Source organism: Dromaius novaehollandiae, chromosome 17, assembly GCF_036370855.1.
Source record: "Dromaius novaehollandiae isolate bDroNov1 chromosome 17, bDroNov1.hap1, whole genome shotgun sequence".
Lineage (NCBI taxonomy): Eukaryota > Metazoa > Chordata > Aves > Casuariiformes > Dromaiidae > Dromaius > Dromaius novaehollandiae.
In genome coordinates, this window is record NC_088114.1 from 619,792 (window position 1) to 638,840 (window position 19,049).

The 19,049-nt window shown below is 39.5% G+C and overlaps 1 protein-coding gene across 3 annotated transcripts in view; it reads left to right on the forward strand.

The window, feature by feature from the left end:
• The window catches only part of TTC28 (tetratricopeptide repeat domain 28), a 218,734-nt gene that overhangs the window by 39,994 nt on the left and 159,691 nt on the right, over positions 1-19,049 (forward strand). The gene's annotated exons all lie outside the window — the stretch shown is intronic.

Genomic DNA, 19,049 nt, shown 5'->3' on the forward strand with positions numbered 1-19,049 from the left:
AGAAGTTGGTAGGGGTCTGCACATTTCTATATTGCTTCTTTTCATTCTAAAGATGTTGGGTTGGAGCCAACTCATAGAAATTATAGATCATATGTATATTAACGTATATCAAAATGTATAGTCGAGACATCCTCTTTTTTTTATTATTCCAGTATTTGAGTTTATTCTCACCAAACTCTGTATCTGATGGATTTTCTTAGTCTCACATTGGGCATTTGGAGGAGTCCAGTTCAATGTGCTTGGTAAGCCTGTGGCTGAAAACTAGTGCTCTTTTTTCCTGCAGTAGAACTGATACAGTGCAGTCATGTGTTAGAGAGACTTCTGTTCACATCCCCTAGTGGAAAAGCTATTCTCTGTTTGGGCAAATGTTAAATTTATGGTTTTATGATGCATTTTTAATGGATTTCTTTAAAAATGTATAGCAAGCCCTAGTTATTCTGGATGCTAACAGCGAGAGTATGTACTTCAGTGAAACCTTTGTTAATAGGAGCTGATCCCATATGTGAAGCTGAAAGAAACCTTCTTGAAACACTGCATTAAATATATTTTATGGGCATAATTTTCCATCCTTCTTCAGAGTGAAAAAGAAGATTTAATTTTTGCAATGGGTTATGTAGTCTTTGTTTTAGTCACTGTGGCTATCCACTTGCAAGCTTTTTTCCTTCACAAACAAATCACAAAGGCAGTGCAAGAGCTTATGGAAGGGAAAACTGAATTGTTATGCAAAATATTTAAGCAAGATGATTTTATACACCCACATACTCACAAGCCACAAAATGCATGCATCCAAGTAGTCTGTCCCGTATCACTTGGGTGCGGCTGTCCAGTCCTTACTTATGTCTGTCTGGTTCCTCTCAAATGGCAGCAGGGAACAAGTCTTTCTATATATCTTTTATATACCTTAGGAGTCAGTAGTTGTTATGGGGTGGGCCTTTGCTTCAAACTCTTTCTTCAGTTTCCATAAACCGTAGGCAAAAATGCTGCTCATCGTATGTTTTTCTTTGATGTTTGAAATGTATGTCTGATTTCCTGTTAGGATAATAGGAGAAGGAATGGCATAATTGATGTGCTGCAAACTTGGTGTTATCCTCATGTTTTTAGAGTACAGGGTGTTGTGCTGGTAAGTCATCCGTGCTGTGGTCTGGTCAGACTATAGAGCCTGGGATCATAACAAAAACAACATGTTTCTCGATGTTACTGCTGGGAGCAGTGTTCTGAAAATGGTGTTTTTCCTTATTAATCTGGGGTATTCGTTTAACCATTTTCTGCTGTTTCTTCCAGTGCTTTCATACATACACATTTCCATTCATGTTACATTCTTGATGATCTTAATATTTCTCTTACAAATCTCTGAATGGTTATGGCCATTTGTTTTTATGTAGAATTGTTGGCATCAGCTGTCTGATATGTCTCAATATTCTGAACGCTGCTCCTGATTTCCCTCTCATTGTTCAGCTTGCTTATGCTGCTGTTTGATGTTTAGCTGATGTTATGCTGTGTTTGTGAAGTTACGCTTTGTTTAGTTGTACAACAATGTAGAAGGCAAACAGGACAGCGTTTACTTGTTTAGCACGCGTAGAGCTTGTCTGTTTCGAGAGTGGTCATTTATGGTTATTGTGACTGGGAGGCAGAAGCCCTTTGTATGATCGTAGCAAGACTAGGCAAATACGGCAAATGTGTGTGTAGCATCGTGCTGGTACCACTGGAAGCATGACTGTCAATGCTGTAATCAGTTTAATCTAAACTCCTCTTTATAGGATTCGTTTTCTAAAATAAATTCTTTTATTTTTATTCTGTTTAAAAAAAAAAAAACAACAGGTATGATTACTAACATGGACAGCTCTTTAAAAGAAACTCAGGCAGCTGATCAGTGAAGACCGGAAAAAGTCCGCTTCTGCCTTTGAATCCTCTGTTCCCTTTGGACATGGATAATATGAGATGAATATCAATTCTGCTTTCGTAAGAACTGCTATGTGGGATCATACTGAAGGTCCTCATAATGCAGTATCCTGTTTAAACACTTGCCAGTATGGGATGTTTCAGGAAACAGGATGCGTTGGGTGAACCTTCCCTTAGCAAACATTTCCACCTGCTAGCAGTCAGAATTTCAGGGGTTTTCTGATCTGGAGATCACGTCTGAGTTGTTGTATTTTCACTATCACTGATGGACCTCTCCTTGAGAATTTATTTAATCATTTCTGAGCCCATTTATCTGATAGGCCCATAACAGCCCATAGAATTTTGTTCCATGATTTTACCAAGTGTTGTGTGGAAAAACTAGCTCCTTTGTTTTCTTCCTGATATTACGGTGATACGGATATTTCAGATGGCGCTTTGCTGGACAGCTCCGCAGTGGCTTGGGCAGAGCATCCCTAGGGTCCTCCCTTTGTCCCTCACTTGGGCTTTTGGAGCTCAGGACAGTAATTCTGGACAGCTTCTCTTATTATGCTTTTCTTATTATTGTTTCTTGGATGATAAGTCAGTCTTCATTGGTCCAAAGCAAAAAATCCTCCTTTGCTTTTCTTTTGCCATACAGGTGGGAACTGGAAAATAAGCAGGGCTAACTGTTTAATCAGTGCATGCACTCTGAGATTTGCCTGGCCGGAGAATAGGATCTAAGCGCCTGAGTTCCAGTGTATACTCAGCCTGTGAATTTCTACAACCATGTGTTGTGTTCAACTCAAGTTTTCAAATGGCCAAATGACCTGAAATGACTTAGGGAGAACTGGAATTTGCTGTGTGGAATTTGTACTACAAGTCTGTGAAAGAATGGGACTGAAAACAAAGGGAAATTAACACTGTATCTTTAAGTCATTCCAGGGTGGAGGTTTCTTGGGCTAAAATCAGATAAATAGCTTTCTACAAAAAAGAAGATTTGTTTAAAAAGTAAATAAAGCTTTAAACACTTGCCAGTAAAACTCTGCTACAATTCATGGAAGAGAGAGTTCAATTAATTATAAGAGGATTAAACATCAAATTGAGAATTGAAATTTTGTCAGAATAAAAAATACAAAAGATATCAGCCTGCACATAGTGGCAAGTTTGTCGCTAGACAGTTTCATATCTCTTTTTTGGTTCTGTATTTTAAAAAGGAAAGTATTTGGCAGGATTTGCATCTTTCCGCCTGGAATGGTATTTGTTGCTGGTGACAAAATACCAAAGTTACTTGACCATTGTTTATTCAAGTACAGCAGGTCTTGTGCCACTGTAGCATATAACTTAGCACCTGCAGTCACAACTCATTAATTCAGACCAGCCTGTAGATTCTGTTCTTCCTCATGAAGCACCATCTTTACAGAGAAATAATATTGGTGATACTTTTGGTTCAGGAGTTTTGCCAGGACCTATCTCTTTCCTTGCCATAAGTCTAATCTTGAGAGTTAAGAAACTGTAAGTCTGGGCTGTTTTTTTGCCTCAGTTTGAGGACACAGGTGTAATCATTTTGATACTCCCATTTGACATTGCAGACAGGTGTGGGGGAAGAGGAAGGGTGAAATCTAGTGGTTCTTGTAAATGTTAACCTTCAGGCTCCCTCAGTTATCATGCAAGGATGGACTTTTTTGAAAAACAGGTAATTTCACGGGTAATCTTTGATTTTCTTTTGCTTTTTCCTTGCTCGGGCATCTCGTTTTTGTCTTTGATAATTCTCCTGCAGTGAGCCATGCTGTTATCAGAGCATTGTAGGCACTATTAGCAATGTATTTTAATGACAGTTTCCCTGAATCCTCTCCCATGCATTTAGAGATGTGTCTCATTAAATCTTTGCTGGGAACATGGGCTGGTAGTTTCACTCTGGAGAACTGAGATGTGTCACACGCTCACATTTATTTTATGTTGGTATGTTTCGTTAAGTTACCTTTGTGCCAGTCTGTTCAGGGAAATTACATTTGATCATGAGTAGCGTGGATATGAAATGCATGCAGCTGTATTTCAGGGAGTAAATTTTTCATGATACTGGCACATGGATACTAAATAAAAAATGCCAGCTTCTTGAATTTGGTTGCACTGTGAACGTGTGCCTAGAAAAATGGATTCTGTGATTTGAAAAGAACAGCTATAGCACTGAACCTAGGAGAGCAGAAAATACGTGTGCTTTACTGCAGAGGGAAATGTTTGGTGCTGCAATGTACAATCATTAAGGCTTTGGAAAGCTGTAGCAAAATAGGGAATACAGCAGAACAGGAATGTGAATGAGAGTAGTGTGTGTAGTAAACATAGCTTTTATAAAGAGCCTAAGTTAATGTTTCAAAGAATAAAAAAGAAATCAGTTGCCTGTTCGATTTCGTATACACCCACATTCATTCTGCTTTGTCTCACACTTGGACTGTGCTGAAGAGTGACGCTGGTTCTCAAGTCTGTCTGCAGAGGAGTAGTAAGCATCAGAGCTGCTAGTTAATGATCCAAAACAGCAACACAGTTCTGGCTCAGAAACACCCTTTGTCCCTTACACTCTCACACAATTTCTCCTCCTAATCCCTTCTGCTTTTTTCCTTTTCTTCTTCTCTCCCCACACAAAATTATGCTTAAACTGGACAAAAAAATTACTAGATTACCAACAAAAAAAATTACCTTTCAGAGTACTCAGGACTATTAAGTGTTAAGTGTTACAATGCTCATTATATTGTTCTTGGGATAAAATAGGGAAGTTTAAAATTTGTATAAAAGTAGTCCTCTGCATTTGACTAAAAATTTACTGTAGCTTCTGTGAACTCATATTTTAGAAAAAATGCACTGTAGAACAGAAAGAAGCAACTTGGAAATTCCACTTGAGTAGGAGAAAACACTTTACTGTGAGGGTGGTTGAGCACTGGGACGTGTTCCCAGGACAGGGAGGCTGTGGAGTCTCCGTCCTTGGAGACCTGACTGGACACGGTGCGGGGCAGCCTGCTCTGGGTGACCCTGCTGGAGGAGAGGGGCTGGATCTCCGGAGGTCCCTGCCACCCCACGATTCTGTGACTGTGTAAACTTGCACGTAGCGGATCTACAAACCTACCTTCTGTTAACCTAAGAAATGAAGATAGTCTTTACGATAAGGTAAATATAGTGAGCTAGCTGGTCTCTCAAATATGGATGCCTCTGAAGAAGCTTTTCAAATTTGTTTAGCTTAATTTCTTGCATTTTATCAGAGTAGAAGAAGGTGTTTGTGTTTTACTTTAGGTGCTTCTAACAGTGTGTTCATATGGCTACAAGCTCCTGAAATCCTAACAATATGACATGCAGAAGTTTTGTTTCCTGCTTCTCACCCGTGCTCAGGTGAATACCCCAGTCCTTCAACATCTGGTTCAAGCCCTAGCCTCTTCAGCTGAATGGAGAAAAATTTAAAGTTGGGAACCAGTATACTTGTTAGCCTACATACTTCTTCCAAGAGAAACTGCAGAAGTAAACAGCAGCACGCTTCAAATATTGTATAGCCTTCGGGTTGAGTCTAAGACTATATTTGAGAAACTCCCCCTGTAGATGGAGTTCTTACAGCTGTATGGGAACTTCATCTGCTATTTTTTAATCAGGTGGCAATGATAAAGATAGAAATACGCATACCCTTTCTGATCAAGAGGTACAAGGAATTTATCACAAATAATATGCAGGAACCAGACACAAGAACATGTTGTTAGTTTTGGAATATTTCCCAACAGCTAAATACGCAAAATTTTGAACAATATCCAACAGGTTTTTATTTTATTTGCAAACAAATACAGGATATGAGTATTTCTCTAGTAATGTAGAGAAAGCTAAATTTGCTCAAGAATTTGAGCAGATATCCAAAACAACTGGCTCTTTAAAAAATAAGACAATCCACTCCCCAGTCACTCCCACCAACAAAAGTTGTTTTTCCCCACCAAAAATTAACCATCTGCTTGTTAGATGTGTTACAAATGTAAGAATCGGGATGGAGCTGGTGTGGATTGCAACTTTTTGGCAGATGCTGAGAAACATAAGTAGGGTTTAATAGTACTTTTCAATATTAATAATGGTATAGACAGGCCTATATCAGAAATACATAACCATGTGAGAACTATTTACATTCCAACAATGCCTATACTGCACGCATAGCAAGTTTAATAGCCAGCGAGGAGGCCTCTACCACATGTTGCAGGCATTTTAAATACTGAAAGCCATTGGAAGACTATTACGAAATTTATATCCTTCACACCAATACAAAACTCAATCCTCTGTGAACTCCAGAGTATATGTTCCACACTTATTGTAATATATAATGCCAAAACCAAATGTGTAGCGTAGGCATTTTGCTTCTGCATGAAGTGCAAAATTTTTGTTATAAGCTAGTCTGATTAAGATACATAGGCAATTCTGTAGTTTAAAGTTTTTTCATTTCAGTGGCTGATCAGGAAGGGACCTGAGACCTATGCGTTCAATACACAATCCAGTGGCTGTAGAGATAGAGAAGCATACGGACAGTACGTTTTTGGGCCTAACATTTCATGATTAAACCCTAGTTAAAGGCATGTTAAAACTGGAGACACAGCTTTCAAGATAATGCCGATAAACCTTTAGGCAGCTGTAGGTTAACCTGTGGTCCACTTTCCAAATATATTTCAAGCATTTTTTATTGTCTAATATCTCTTCAGGACGTTCCGTAAAGTAAAAATCGAGGAAGCACATTTTCAGCTCTAGGCTTCTGTCTTTGTTATAATTGTGAGTGAATTGGGGAGCCAGCTGAGGCATGTCAACGGATTGATTGAGATGATTTTTGAATGAGTCTGCTTGGACATGATTATAAACTTTGTTGGAAGAGAAGAATCCTGTGAAGATTCCAGTTTTCGCATAACTGAATGGTAGTTACTGCTGAATATCCATTTGTATTCAGAATGTTGGCACTGTTCTGAAAGATAAATATTCTAAATAAAAGTGACCTTGATTTTGAGATGAACAAGGAAAATTAAATAGAGAATATGACGAATTAAGATTCAGCTTCTGTTGAGCTGGTATTTATGTCATCTACAGCTGCTACAGTGACAACCCAACACTGAGTGGTTCGAGTGTGTGGCGAAGGAGAATGCCTCTTTCGGCAATGTGGAGAAAAGTGGGCAAACGCAGCTATTAAATGATGGCCTTGCTAGTCTCCTCTATTTTGCTGCAGCCACTTCAGTAGGGAAATTATTCATGATGGGCTATGTCTCAATCTAGGATTGCTGCAGTGCATCCTAATTAAGCACATTATTGTTCCATCTCTCAGATGACAGAATAACTTTTCTTTAAACTTTCCGTAAGGGCTCTGTCAAGAGTAACTTGCCACAAAAACGGATGCAGAATGGAAATTCAGGAAGACCAATTCTGTTCCTCTGATAATTATGTGCTCCTTTTCCCTTGGATTGCTGATACAGGTGAGGAGGACCAGAAATAGTCTGAACTCCCATCAGTGTTGTTAAAATGAACAAGCTTTCTAATTGTAAGTCTATCAGTGCAAGGTTGCCCTTGAGGATCTTCTCGTTATTTCAGTCCCTTTTGCATCTGATATTTCTAAGGGCTTTTACTTTAAGTACAGTTGTGATTCTCTTTGTATAATGTATTTCTGTCCCCTCTAAATGTAAAATAGAAAATACATAATCACTATAGTATCATATGTGAAGATCAATTTTAAGTGTTCTGAAATTTACTAGAGGTTGTATAAATAAAATGTGTATTTGAATGTGCAGAGTGCTACAAAATTATAACTAAATAGCATTTCCTAATTTTTATGAATGCAAACTAAATGATTTAGTTTAAACACAGATCATCACTGCTTGTTTAAAGTAGTTATTACAAGTATGTGTAAGTCTGTTCCATCAACTCCTTTCTGAATGTTTTGTCAGTTTCCAAAAAAGCCAGAGAAACCAATAAATTCTTTCACAGTGTTACTGTGGATATTGATCTGCTATTACGTGGCATGATTTGGTGCCCAAGGATATCCTGCTCGAGTGCAGAGGGCAGCAGCTGGTAAGAGCGCTCCGTAACAGTACAACAGGATTGAACAGATGGCCTCGTGAAGTCAATTTCAGAAATATATTCTGTGATTCTTTTACTTCTTTTTCTATCTCTCCTGTCTTCTAAATGACACAACCTTTTCATTTTATGTTTCCTAAAAGTTTTTTTTTTTTTTTAATTTTCTCTCGGGTGTGTTTTAATGGCACAAAACTGGATTCAATACTGTGGCCTGTAGACTCCACACTGCTGAGTGGAATGGAATAATTACCCCACGTCTTGAATGCTGTACTTCCATAAATGTGTTCCATAAAGGGATTTGCCTTTTTTGCTGTCATATCACATTGTTAAGGATCAATCTGCTGTATTTTCCCTTTTTAAGAAATTTTCATTTAGAACTGCTGCATGGTCAGTTATTGAGTTTGGGATTTATTTTCATTTACCTATTTTTCTCCATGGTAACTTAGCATTTTATATCATCAATGTTAATTTTTGTTGATTACTTTTAATACCAATGTACCATTTTATCAAAAACTTTCTGTTCTGACCTTTTCTCCAATAGTGCTTTTAGTTTCTCCTAGGCTGTCACCATTTACATACACAATAAACATACTCTCCGTTCTATCATCCAAACTTTTTGAGGAAGCGTGGATTGCTTTCTGATCAAGCGTAAGTGCACTTAACTTCTCCCTGGTACTTCTTTCCAGTCTGATAGTGAACCCTTGATGGGTAGCCATCTCTGCCTCTGCTTTACAAAGCTTTTTCTGCTGCAGGGTAGTTTAATTTGACCATGTTTTCCTTCCTTTTGACACATCTACAATAGTGTCAAAAAACCTTGCTAAAATCAAAGTGCAACACATACTGTGTCTTTCTTATCCACAATGCACTTACCACTTTAACGGGAGAAATTAGTTTAGTTTGAGATTTGTGCTGGATAAAAAAAACACTTGTTGGTTATTGGTTAAACTTGTCATCTTGTTTTCCATATCCTTACAAATTGTTTGTGAATTCTCTTGTTCCGTTATTTGTTCCGGGAACGAGCGTTAATCCCACTGTCTGTTAGGAATACTTAAAACTATCTGCAGATTGCTCTTAGACTGCTTGTCTGCTCTGTTTGTTTTTCTAACACGGATTTGATCAAGCCCAACTCATCTGGAAACACCTGACTTAATAAATGCTCTCAAACCTGTTCTTTCCTATTTTAGCCAAAATTTTCTACCCTGAGGTGCTAGCATTACCTGCATGTCTGTAATTGACCTTTAAGTGAAGTCTGAAGCACCGGTCAGTAACTACAATTAATTAGTAGAATTTGTTGCTGCCAAATGCAGTAGTTTAAGCTTGGAAGCCCTTTAGTCAGGGTAGGAAATACGAACAGTTTTGCTTTTGCCTTCAGAAGCCTAGCGACTTGAAATCATTTAAATACCCTCATTTCTGTACCCTGGAACATTAGACTGATATCTGGAAACACTTCAGTGGCCAGCAAAAGAGATTTCAACAGAATTGCTATATCTAGAAGTGTAAGTAGTATCTTGGGAAAAATGGATTTATGGGCTGCTGTTGCTTTGAGCCAACATGCTTGTTAATTTGTGGTACATCCAGCTTCTAGCTTTTGTCATATTTCTGTGGCGCCCTTTGAGTGACCCCGACTGACGAACTAGTTGGCTCTGTTGCACGTGAAACTTTTTTTTGCATGAGAGGAAAGCTGAATTCTTCATCTTGAAACCTGAATCTATTGCAATTTTTCTCTACCTTATGAATTCCTTCAGAGTTGACAATTCAGCCTACTTGAATGGACTCAGCCCTGGAAACTCTGTTCTTCATCTGTGCTGGGGGACTTGTTGCTGGGAGATCTTGACCACCTTGCTTCTCTCTCATCCTTGCTTTGTTACCACTTGCAGTATCTGCATGCCTGTTTTCTTTTGACTGACTTCTTTGGAATCAATAAAATGAGCTGAAGCAGAGAGCCAACTTCAGTAACTGCTGAATTTCTGTGGTTGTGGGAGATAGCTTATGGAGATGGGCAAACCCAGATGATTCATAGTTTGAAAATGAAATCAGTTCTTAATTCCTAAGAAGTCTTTATGTGAGAGATGTGAGAAACTTAGAGGTGGTCCATGCTATCGCAGCAACTCAATGTCGTGCAAAGAATAGGAAATCCCTGCTACTTTCTTCCACTTACCTGAGAGGAAAACAAGAAAATCAGAGTGGCATCCTGTGCTAGAGCATTGAAAACTGCACAGTGTTCTGCATTTGTAGCACTTGAGCTATAGCACTTATAGCACTTCAAAAAGCATTTTCCAGCTGCTTCTTGTCCTTTGGTCTCAAACTTACCTTAGATTTGATCAGGTGAGCGAGTGTTGCTGTTTTTAGGACACTGATTGCTCTTTCCAAAAAGTTCATGCTGATACTAAGCTTTCCTCGATTATCTGGAGTTGCCATCTTCATTTTGTAACGGTCTAAGCAGTCATGACCATCAGCTTCTCTCTCTCAGTCTGAGCACTCTAACTCGCTTGAAAGACTTATCTCCTCTCCTGGATCAAGTGATGGGATTTATCCTCCTTTTCGTTTGATTGAGGTCAAGGTACATGCATGGTGTGTTTCTGGTATAGAAAATAAGCACCACAGCATCCTGATGGCATATGCCAGTGTGTATATGCACATATTTATGGCATAATAGATGAAACTCGGTCTTTAGATACATTCTTTTCCTCTTTCTTTTGCACTGATATTGGGAAAGATGTACCGAAAATATGCATGTAGGTGTGTATGTATGTATGTGTGTGTAAATACATGGATGTAGATAGAAGTCATCTCTTAATGAGTGCAAAAATGATATGATGTAAAATAAAGGAAATGTAAGTGACAAATAGCTATGAATTACTGGCCTTATAATTCCTTGAAGTGATCTTGAACTCATGGTCTCTTAACTCATGAGACCAAAGAAGTAAGTCACACACATTCAGTTACGTACACTGGAACATGTACGCTTTATGCATTTTAGAAAGTAACTGATACCCTAATTTGTACTGCAAGTCCTTAGGTTAAGTTAATGTGCAGGGAACTCTTCAGACATAATGAAAACATTGAAATAGGAAAACAGATATTTTCCAGTATAAGATGCTGCTAACATTAGTTTCTTGAATCTTTTGGGTAATGCTGTTATTCTTGGAAGATGCAGGTGATATGAGGAGAAGTGGGCAGTAGCTTTGATTCAGCTCAGACTTCTGTGATCCTGAACTGGATCCTCCATGGGACTTGTGCAGATCCATATTGCTGACTCCATCTGACACTTTGCTTAAACTAAAAAAGAGATGCAAGGAGGAAGGTTGAGAGAGACTGACCAGCAGCAGTTAGGGTGTGCTCCACTGGTCATAAATAGGTATTTTTTGAGGGACAGATTGAATCTTTTAGCCTTAGGATTAAGACCTTCATTAGAGATGTTGGAGATGTATTTTTCAAATTGCTTCTCTGAATTTCATTTCCCAACTTTCTAGGTGAATTCTTTAAACATTAGATTATCAGCTCTCTTGGTGCATTTTTCTCTCCTCTCACCTTCCTGGATGTGAAAAAATTCCGTCATTCAGTCTGCACTGAAAAAGAAAATTCCATGAAAAACTAAATTTTATAAGCCAGTGTTTTCAGTCTAACAATAATGTTCAACGAAAAAATGCTTTTGACTAGCTCTATCATCCTTCTATTTCACGCATTAAAAGAGCAAAATCTTGAAACTGAGCAGTGCACTGGACCACATTCAAGATGTAACTATTAAAAAGCTACTCTGTAATAGTGATTGAATTCAGTATCCCTGTAGCTAGAATAAACAAAAATTGATCACTGTAATGGTGAACTTTTAAGAAAGGAAACAACATCAAAATGAGAAGGCTTGTGAGCAGAAAATTTAAAGAGCAGCTAAAAGGGTAAAATGCTTGCAGGCAATATAGATACTGCTTAAAGATACTGTTTTACAGCCTAAGAATAAATGTGTATTGCCAATCAAGAAAGTCTCTCAAAGATCCAGACAGGGTTTAAAAAAAAAAAAAAAAGTTAAGCTGTAACTGGAAGAAGTAGACCATTAGAAATGAAGACATCCTTCCAAAAGGCACAGACATGTTCAAATAAGGAAAATAGTATAAGCTTTGGAAAGCTAACGTACAGCAAAAATAAGAAAAGCCAAAATGGGCCTTTTTAAAGTAATTGTAAATTGCTGAAGGTAAATAATTGGGTTCACTACAGGAATCAGTGATACTATGAATAGATTTCTGTATATTTGTGAAATTCTTGGTGGTATTCCTTACCAAAGGCATGTACAAAAGCTAAGGTGTCATGAGACAATGGGGAATCTCTCTCTAGGGGATGGAGGCTGTGAGGATTCGAAATCAGAATAACCAAAGTACCAAATGGGAGAAAATTTCCCTTTGTATTACCTGCACACGATAACTGATGTTAGGGCTGAATCTCAGTGCTGTAATTAGCTTTCAGGTTGTGCGTGTGGAAAATACAGATTTTTTTCCACAAACAGCTTAATTACTTTGTGGGACGTTGTTTTATACTTCCTTTGCTTCTTAAGCATCTTCAAATCACAGCTGTCAGAGACCAGGCGCCCAGATGGTCTTTTGGTCAGACTTCTTGGTCTGGGTCGCTGTAAGGCTTCAGGGCCTTCCACATCACAGGTGAGTATGCAAGTCTTGGGCTGTTGGATCCTTCAATGTTGGCATATATCTGTTTTTCTGTAAAATGTTTTGAAAGAGCATTTTCTATAAAATGTTTTGTTTCATAGACTAGAATTATTTTTTCTTCTAATTTGCTGTACAAGGCGAACAGTAATTTCTTAAGCAGGCTAGAGAGCTTCCTTGCTGCTGAGCCATTGGTAAATAATGAATATCACACAAGATAAGCCATCGATCTCATCTCCAGAGAGAGCAAAGAATCTGTACTGAATCCCTACTGTACCCATAGCAATGAAAAGCAAATATAGCTTTCTGGAGGAAATAGAGATCTCGCAGTTTTCAATGAGATAAAGAGTTAAAAAAACCACTGTGAATAAAAGGAAAAAGGCCTGTTCTGTTCAGAGAAATTATGTGGCCTTGTGCTAAGAGGAAATGTTTACAGGCAGGATAAAATGGACATAATTTAGGAATGATTTGAGAACTCTTTCCGAGCCGATGGGAAGTAGAATAGCCATGAGTAGGAGGGAACAGAATGCAACAGATGAAGCATTAAATAAGCTTTTGCAAGAGAAAAACCTTTTGGGTTGGAAGTTAGCCCTTCTCCCCCGTGGGGACTCGGGGGCTCTGTTTTGGTGGTCTGTACAGTAGAGGCTGAGCTTTGGCAAGCCGAAGAGTGCATGATGTCATTGGATGCATAACATATGTGCTGAGAGCTAGTAAATGCTGTTCACACTGCGGTGCGCAGCCAGATGTGTGTGCTGGAACACACTCTGAGAAATGGAAAAATCATCTTTATGAAGATATGCAGAAATGAAATAAGAATGTCCTGTACTGAGCCTGGTCAGATCCACAGTATCTGCCAAGTACAAATACTCTCTGCAAGGTTTCTCACTCCTGAACATCAGGTTTCTGCTCTCAGGAGCAGTCTGTTTAGAAGGCCTTATTCAGCATTTTTGTGCTGTTCAGAGATGAGCTCTGAGGAGCTCTTGTTTTATCCAGAAAAAATACTTAGAGCTCCTTAGTATGAATGAATTGCAGCAAATGAGAATCAAAGGAATCCGTTCACTCCAGTTTCCACCTTTCTTTTGCTTTCTATTACGAACGGTCACAACATTATCATAGCAGAGGCTTCTGGTGCCGGCCACTGTCCTGTTTGCTAATGCACAGATTCTCTGCGGAGCAACGTGCTTCCAGGTCACATCTGAAACCCTTACTCAACAGTGTTTCATGTGCAATAGAAGTAAAGGTGGGTTTATATTTTTCCGTATTTTAGGGTTAAATTTACTTCTGTTTTATCCTACCTGTAAACATTTTCTCTTTGCATAAGGCCTCCAAATTCCCTCTAAATATTGAGGTCCACCGAGACTATTTAAGTACAGTATGTGTTACCTGGTTATCAGTATGCAGAGAGTTAAATTTAGCTTTGCGTCTCCTTGCTCTCGCACCGAGTCTGAGTGATTAACGGGAGGAGGGGAGCTGCAGGAAGGCAGCGACAGGAGCACGCCTGCAGAGAGTCGGCAATTCCTTACCCAGAGGGGAAGGATAGAGTGCACTTCAGGCTTGCGAGATTTTTTGCGTTTTGTATATTTGTGCTAGTTTTCAATGTTTACTGATGATTTTTCCTGCTGAAAAGATTATTGCTAACTAATGGTATTCTAATCTTACTGGTTTGGTCACAGGAGCCCAAACAAGTCTCCTGTGTTAGTTGCACAGATAAATTGCCACTTCGGAGTCTGGAACTGGGCCATTTTTAAGAGGTCTGTTTCAGACGTACTCTGATCATTGCCACAGGGGAACATTGTGCTTAAATCTGTTGCTTGCTGGGAGATTCACGTCTTGCACTCGTTGAGCAGGAGTGGTTCTTCTGCTGAGTTTTCAGTGTGCACCACTGCAGGGATCTGTGTCCTCCCATTTGGGATACCCAAGCGTTTCTGCCGTGCAAATGGTTATTGGTGACAGTCAGAGGTACCATATCAGCGGTTTATGCCGGTGCTTCTTGAGCTCGAGTACTAAGGAGGCAAATCATGTTCAGTGCCATTTTAGTAAGGAATAAGGAACAGCACAGTCTTGGAAATACCGCTGTGCTGGATAGACAGGATAAATAGTATCAAACTTCAGACTTCAAGGCATAAACGTTTAACAAGCAGTGTCAGAAAGGAGTTTTCTCCCTCGTGTGCAAGACCACACAGTTTGCTGTATCCTTCCTTCTGTAGAAGGAAGATCTGCAAGAGGTATGTTGCCAGACTGATTGGACTGATTTTGTCTGTAGTGTCGGAAGGATGGGGAAAAACAAAATAAATGATTTGTTTAATAGGCTCAGATGTCAGACTTAGGGAACAATTTGTCTAATCAGGTATGCGGTTCCTGTGGCAACTAGGCTGCTTTCGGCAGCCACAACTCCTTTCTAAGTCTGACATAATTTAGGAGAAACCACTGCAAAACTCTTATGGTTTCAGGACTTTAAAGTCATGCTTATTAGGCCTAAGCCTTTACACAGGTTAAGTAGAAAGGATTTGTAATCAGAGGAATAGTAAGTTTCCCTCAAGTGCTGATACGAGCTTATTGGCGACATTTTACCTGCAGTATGATACTTACACAATGTCAGGTGGGGAGAGGGAAAACAGACAGTCATCCCAGGCGGTTTCTGAAAGGCTCCTGTGCTGTCACGAAGGACAGCGGAAAAGTCTGTGACCAAGCAGAGGGAGTGTTACCAGGCTCGTTTCTCTCTTATCCTTCATCATTTGTATATATGGCGCATTCAAAAAGCATCATATGTAAAAGTAAAATTCTACGTGCATAGGGTTTTTTCCGTCTCACTTAGATTGTAATAGATCACAAAGGACAGTTCTCATAATTTTCAGTTCGTTCTTGCCCTTTCTTATTCTTGCTTAAACCAGCCAAGTAATTCCTTCCCACACTTGCTGTTTTAATGTTTCTGACATATATTCAGTTCCTGCTCTCAAAGGTATTGCTTATCCAATTTAAAGATACTTGCCGCAGTCTTTTTTCCATATATAATTCCTTTATTATCTTGTGAGTTCTTATTGTGCTTTCTGTGCTGCTTCTGGAGTATCAGTAACTTGCTGATGAGGTGCTCAGAAACAAGTACTATAGGAGAGTAATAGCGAAGCTGCCTCAAAATTGCGATAAAGTATTATTATTATCATCCTGTCAATGATTGGATATATGTAATATAAGACTAAGATGGTTTATCTTGCAGCCATGCTGCATTCATATACAGGCTTGGTTTATTTTTGGTTGTAATTCTGCAGTCTCTTTCAGTTCCCAGTTGCTTTCCAGTTGGTTCTGTCATTGTATATTGAAGTTTTATTAGCTTGCATTAGAAGAAGCTTTGATGGCAGACTGCTAATGAGCTGATACAATTTCGGCCAGAAAAGCAGTATTTCAGAAGTGATCAGGAAGTTCATTATGTTTTTTTCCCTATGCCTTCCTTTATATCCTAACTTGTTCGCTGGTACTGGCTTTGTTCAGCACTTGTTTGAACTGGATAAAGCCTTGGTTTCTGCATCCTAATGCTGAAGTCGTACGAGCCTGAAACCGTGTGTCACTAAAATAGTGACTTCTATTTATTTGTCTGATTATGTGAATGAAAGAAAGGGAACGGTGTAAGTACTTTTACAATTAATATGGTTGCTCAAAGCCGACCCTGGAAAGAAATATGGCCACATTTTTCTGCACTGATTTGGTGTCCTGCTGAATTCATATTCATACTGAAGTCATAATTTTACAATGCCTAGTAGTATAAACCAGAGGGTATTTTTTATGCCCAGACATATTAAAGGTCAGTCTCTGAATTTAGCAAATATAACAGATTATTGATCTGTCCAAGTCTAATGACTGAGCTGTAGTTGTGATGGCATGATTTCAAAATAGCGTTTCCCATTATTGATCTGTATTACAATGTGCTCTGTATTATCGTGGTACAAACTCAGTGTGATTTATTTTAGCATAAAGAGCAAAAGAAAAGTGTCAGGTCGATGGGATGTGTGAGGGGACTGGTGATGTATTTGTATAGATGTAGGCTCACAGGTCACTGGTTTGAAAGAGCATAAGCTCGTGGAAGTTGGTAGCTGCGAGTGGGATGGAGCTGCGGTCTGTTCAGTGCCTCGCAGGTGGCGTTTGCATGAGAGGATCCGCGTCTTGGATCAGCAGCGAGCAGGTCTGGCTGGTGGTCGCAGCAGAGGCCGTGCGTGGAACTGGGCCGTGCGTGAAACTGGGCGCGGAGTCCTGCTGCGGCCGCAGGAAGCCACGCTCACCCCGCGGGCGTTGGACGCGGCAGCAGCGGTGTCACGGGGAAGCACGTCGTGCTGCCCGTTCTTTTCTGCCTGCTCTGTGCACGTGTAAAGAGCCTCTGTTTTGGGGTGTCCACTGGTAATCTCATTTTTGTAAATGGCAAAATCTGTGCTGGAGAAAAAGGAAGGTGAAATGGGTACAGCTGTAATGGTTCTTAATGACTGAGTTTGTGCTTTTGTGTCTGTCATGGGATCAGCTCTCATGATAAATGCAAAAGTTGATGGTGGAGCAGCCTTCAGTTTACATAATCTTTTAATTGGAAAGTTTAAATAATTTTTCCTTTAAAAAATACTTAAAATTAGTTTTTTACCATCAGTAACTACTTAGGTAGATGCAGATTGAATATTTTCTTAATTTCAGTTCTTGCAAATAACTTGCTCCTCACCTTTCCTGTCAGCCTGGGATGGAAATGTTACGTGGTTGGCCCCTTCTGCTTCTCCACTGAGAAAATTTGTAGTACCTCTCGAAGTCTCATGTTGTGCCAGTGCTGGATGCTTCGATACAAGCAGTTAAATTAACCAGCTGTGTGCTTTTAGGCTGGAGCCATGTTTGTGCTACAACTGACCTAGTTATTCTTAAATTCTCTCCCAGCTTTATGCTGAGAAACGTCATTGTCAGGTTCTGAATAAATGTTTTGTGATATAATAGCATGCTGATCTGACCGTGTGAAAACAAAGTTGGCTGAGACCTGCCTTGGTCACTGGCCTGCTATGCGGTACTAGAAAGCTGTGCATCACTTGGCCACCTGACAACGAGGCAGTGGTTTGCAGGAGTTATCCCTGACCGTTGAGACCTTTTTCCTGATTTTCCTGATTGCTGTCATCTGAAAAAATGGCCTCTGAAGCCATCATGTTTTTCCTGGTATGAAATAGTAAATGTCAGACTAAAATTAAGCTGAAAGTATGTAGTAGAAATTAGGTGAAGTCATTACTGTTAACCAAAAATTTGGAAATCTGTAGGCAATTAAGTGTCTTTCCAGTTCATAGTGTTTAAAAGTGGTGATAAAACCAGCAATGCACTCATGAAACTCAGTATTTTGTTGTTGTTGTTTTTGCTAAGCAGACAGGAGGATGGGTGCTGACATCGCTGGTTATTTGATTCCTTGGAATGACTCCGTTGTAATAAGCCCCAGAAAAGAAGTAGCTGTGTTTCCAGTTTAGGGTATATTTATTTTGGCTATTTAGTTCTTATTTTGATAAGCTCTTCTGCGCTTACTGCACAAAGTCGTGAAGCAAAACTGCATCAGAAACACTTCATCATGGTGGTGCAGTGCACTAGACTAATCTGTATCTGCTCATCTGATAGAGGTCCTTGTTCTGGAAGAAAGAGGCTCTCTGTGGATCGAAGGTGCACTGCAGCCCGAGGGACTGGACACCTGCTCGGTGTGGACACAGTGGGAGAAGATCTGGGCTGGCAGTAGCGTCAGTCATGAGGACGATGTAAGTTAAACTTCCATATGGAGTCACTTCTCCAGCACCAAAAATCTTAGATGTGGAATCTCGGAGGGTCCAAACCGTCCCTGCTCCAGTGATGTCAGTAACGCTGTACTGTTTTACAGCACTTCAAGGTTGTTTCCTACTTTTGAAAGGTTATCTTAGACATGGCAATGACAAGTCTGGTATTCTTCACATTAACTGTGGTCTAAGGAAGGACCTGCTCTTTCCAACATCTTTCTGAAGACCTATGTGATTTTGGGGGGGGGATAGCTCATTGGCTGTGTATCTGTGGACACTTTGTCATGGTACAGAAGTTCAGTTTATTCCCCGATCTTGTAATGCTGTAACAGAGAAAAGGGCTGCTGTATAGCTTTAGCATGCTGTGGTTCGGGGAAAAAATGATACTGAATATGGATGAATTGTGTCACATATCTTATTCATATATTCCCAACTGAATACGTGAACAGACACAAATGAAATTCCTTTTCCACTTTCTGCAAGGAAGTTCAGCGGTAGAACTGTCTATCTTTGTAAGTCAGTAAGAGGAGACTCCTTGGAGAGTTGTAAGTGCTCTTTCTGACTGTTACAGGATCTTTCGTTGAATACCTCAAGGCTCAGGAGTAGGATGGATGTTGTAACGTACTTACGTTTCCACTATGCAGAAGAGAAATTTTGAATAGACAAAACAGATCTTTTACAATACAATAGTTTT